This window comes from Mesocricetus auratus, unplaced genomic scaffold (assembly GCF_017639785.1).
Source record: "Mesocricetus auratus isolate SY011 unplaced genomic scaffold, BCM_Maur_2.0 Super-Scaffold_100676, whole genome shotgun sequence".
Taxonomy (NCBI): Eukaryota; Metazoa; Chordata; class Mammalia; order Rodentia; family Cricetidae; genus Mesocricetus; species Mesocricetus auratus.
The window spans coordinates 114,390,504-114,394,649 of record NW_024429266.1 but is presented as its reverse complement, the minus strand read 5'-3'; the positions used below and the strand labels follow the sequence as shown (position 1 = coordinate 114,394,649).

The 4,146-nt window shown below is 48.3% G+C and overlaps 1 long non-coding RNA gene across 1 annotated transcript; it reads left to right on the top strand.

The window, feature by feature from the left end:
- The first annotated feature begins 545 nt into the window (after window positions 1-545).
- Window positions 546-3,117, top strand: LOC110339259. Its single transcript, XR_002381378.1, has 2 exons — window positions 546-1,750; window positions 2,030-3,117. It is a non-coding gene; the product is annotated as an uncharacterized LOC110339259 (long non-coding RNA).
- Window positions 3,118-4,146: the final 1,029 nt, after the last annotated feature.

The following is a 4,146-nucleotide window of genomic DNA, read 5'->3' as shown; positions in this document are numbered from 1 at the left end:
CCATGAGCTCCCCCTTCTTTAAGTCAGCTGTTTCTGTGGGTTTCCCTAGCCTGGTCTTGACCCCTGAACGTGGGTGTCAGTTAGGAGGCCTGGGCAGTCTATGGGGCCTCTGGAAATGGAACAGTATTTATCCTTGGGATGCAAATGGACTTTGGGAGCCCATTCCTCATAGAGGGATGCTCTCTCAGCCTAGACACACGGGGGAGGGTCTAGGCCCTGCTCCAAATGATGTGACAGACTTTGAAGATCCCCCATGGAAGGCTTCACCCTCCCTGGAGAGCAGAAAGGGGATGGAATGGGGGGGTTGGTGGAGGACATGGGAGGGATGGGATGGGGAGAGAACTGGAACTGATATGTAAAACAAGATCACTTCTAATTTAAATTTGAGAGAGAGAGAGAGAGAGAGAGAGAGAGAGAGAGAGAGAGAGAGAGAGAGAGAGAGAGAGAGACTCTGCAGTCATGTGGCCCCAAGAGTAGTTTTGGGTCCTCCAAAAATTATTCTCTATTTGATGGCTGATGTGGTAGAAACGGTTTTCTACCTACCCACTAACTTTAGTATGCAGATTATCAGCGAGCAATTCATTCTATATTTATGCCTTCTTTTACGGGCCTGATTGAAATAAAATGGCAGTTGGAGTTTCGTTAGAGTTCTCTGAATGGGGTCTCCACAGAACTGGAGAGAATACAGGCTGAGTAATCTGAAACGAGCCTGCATGCCTAATGGCTTCCTCCACTCTTCCACAGATACATTTTGGGGGGGCTTTTGTTTTTTGTTTTTGATTCTCTTCCAATTTGCATATTTACCAAAACCCCAAGGAAAGAAAAATAAAACAATTAAAAATTTTCTATAATTCATTTAAGTCAAAAATAGAGAAGAGAGAGAAAAATTTGTAGCTTTCAAACACCATTAGTTTGCTAATGATAGCTTTCATGCGATGACAGCCAGCACACTGATAAGATGCCGCAGCCATCCCTGGTGAAGGAAGACGACCATTTATAGGCCCCACTCTGTCTCTGCAGCTCGCACATGTTTTCAAACATAATTTCATGCCTGCTTTCTGACAGCTCATTAAACAAAGGCCTCTTGGTGGCTATATTGCCCGTCTCCCTGCTGAGAATGCGGCATATTTACGGCCTCCGCAGATTGCTGGCTGCTGGCGCCTTCTCTTGCCCGTGGCCTGCCTGCCAACTGCTTATCAGTCTCCCCACAAAGGTGACACCGTCTTCGTTTGTTTAGGTAGCGATGGTCCGGGTTTGACCCTTGGAGGCCAGCAGCCGCCTGATTAGAAGGGCGCCTGCGCCGGCTAGATAAAGGCAATCACACTTGGAGACAGCCAGGGATGCTGAGCCTCTCGCCAGGCTACGGGCTCCCATTCAGCAGCACGCAGACAGTTCGTTAGCTCGACAGCTGGCAGCGGGCAGATCTTGTGGGATTTCTGTCTCACAGAAAGCAAACAAGGCTTCAGAGTGCTGGGAGCTATCAGGGGCTGTGTACAAGGGCGATCAGAGCGGCCTGCTGCTCCTAATCACCTGCCCCCTGACTACCATTAAACCCGCATTACACATCTAAACCCATAAAGGGCCCTCTGAATGCAAGGCCTCATACCGAGACTTCTTACCCCTTCCTCCTTCTCTTGCCAGAAGCATTTTTCCGGGGTCCTGGGAGGACAGATGAAGACATCTTGGCTACAGCAAGAGGCTGCAGGCTGCAGCCATCTGCCATTGCAGGAGCTTACAAAGCTGGTAACAGGTCTCTGCCTCTGCCCTCTCCTGGGGTGCTGTGTGTTTCCCACTACACCGAGCTGAGAGAGGAAAGGGGTGGTGGTAAGGGGGCCCCGTAAAGAGCAAGACCAGCTGGGGAAAGGGGCGCTAGTGCTTAGCTGCTGCACGTGAAGAGTGGGGCTCCAGAGACAGGATTTTTTTGTCAAGGCTTGGGGTGCCTTTGGTCCCCCAGGAGGTGACTTTGGGATGGAATGAGGGTGAGAGTGGGCCATAGATTGCGATGTGCCTGTGTTTGCTTCTGGGGCAGATGATGACAATGGCCATGGCGTTTCCAGCTCCTTCGGTGAAGGAGGCGGCGTGTTTATCGGCATCTCCTTAGAAAGCATCTCAAGTGATGGAGCACCGCTCAGAGGCAGGCATGGCACAGGTGATAACAATGAAGGCTGAGAGTCAGGGCTGGGCTCTACCAAAGTTTCACCTCAGCGTCAGCTGAGTGTGGGCGTGGTGTTTTCCAAAGACCCCGCCCAGAAACTCCATGTTTCTGCAGAGCACACCACTACACGGTTGTCATAGAGCTCTTGGCTGCAGCCCTTCTCCTCTGGGCACTGGCGGGCCAGTGTCGGTGACCATCGACTGGAGGAGTGGCAAACGCTGGCGCGTTCCAGACAGTCTGTATGACGAAGGAGCCTCGAGCAAGGGCCTGGCGGTCTTCCACGTCTTTCCTCGCTTTTCAAAAGCACCTTGGAGGAGACTGTAGGACGATGAGAGGCCTTCAGCTCACACTTTCGGAAGGAATTTCTTAACACCGAAGCTTCTGGAGAAAGATTAGTCTCCTATATACCTTTGTACCTTTGTGCCCAGTGGAGTGAGCTAGAACACAGGTGTTCAATCCATGGGGAGAATGAGAGGAAGGAAAATTGGGTTCTAACCCTGTCTGTGTAGACGTAACACTTGCTCAGCCTTCTCTCTTACCCCACCCAGGACCACCTAACTAGGGGCCGGGTCCTCCGCGTTAATCATGAATCAAGAAAATGTCCCACAGGCTCTCTGTCAGGCCAACCTCATGGCGGCAGTTTCTCACTAGAGGGGCCCTCGTCCCCACGACCCTCGATTGTGTCAAGTTAACTGAAAACTAACCAGCACACCTGTTTATAAGTAACCTGAACTCTTGTTTCTAGCTAAAGCCTGTAGTTTTGTGTGCAGTACAGTTTCTGGACACTGATCTCTACGTTTGTGTGTGAAATGCTGCAGACAGAACTCACTCAGGACCTTGCCACTGAGGACTTCCCCAGCCCAGCTTATTCCTTTGTGCATGTTGTTTTGGGTAGCTACTGACTTGGAAAGAAAGAATCATGGTTTCCGTTTTATGAATAAAGATAGCAAAACCCAGAGAAACTAAGCGACTTCCTGTAATGTCACATGTCATAGCCAGCAAGTAGCAGAGATAAGACACTAAATCTAACCCTTTAATATTTTTTTTAAGTTTCGTGTGCATGAATGTTTTACTTGCATGTATGTATGTGCGCTATTTGTGTGCCTGGGGTCCAAGGAAGTGAGAAGAGGGTATTAGGCCCCCTGGAACTAGATTTATGGATGATTGTGAGCTACCACGTGGATGCTGGAACCCAAACCCAGGTAATCTGCAAGATCAACAAGTCTCTCAACCAGTAATGCTTCTCCCCAGTCCCTACAGACGTGGCTGTAATCGCCTCTGTATGACGCCAGGACAAAATTTCTCTTTTGCCCTGTTGCCTAAAGAACAAATGATATTTAAACTCTGATCAAAAAATACTAGAAGGTGGTGGTGGTGGTGGTGGTGGTGGTGGTGTGTGTGTGTGTGTGTGTGTGTGTGTGTGTGATGGCTGCCTCTGAGACAAGAAATTTGTGGTGTTTGTGCCTTTTGTATTTTCTTAATTGTACATGCATATTTTTTAAAGATTTATTTATTCATTATGTATATATAGTGTTCTGCCTGCATGTATGCTTGGTTGCCAGAAGAGGGCACCAAATCTCACCACAGATGGTTGTGAGCCACCATATGGATGCTGGGAGTTGAACCCAGTTCCTCTGGAAGAGCAGCTAGTGCTCTTAACCTCTGAGTCATCTCTCCAGGCTGTACATGCATATTTTAATAAGAGTTTTAGCCAATCCTCACCATGTGTGACACACACACACACACACACACACACACACACACACACACACACGTAGTTTGCTATCTGGTTCAGCTTAATTATTGCTAATTCAGTAAGAGATTTTGTTTCAGTAGTTCATTTGCATGTGTATGTATTGGAATGTATTTCTTTCTCTCAAACAACAACAACAAACAAATAGATAACCCAGAGCAAATGCTAAGGCTCAGCGGGACTTCCTCCTAATTAAAATATTCACACAATGACACAAGTTTCTTACCCATGAAATGTG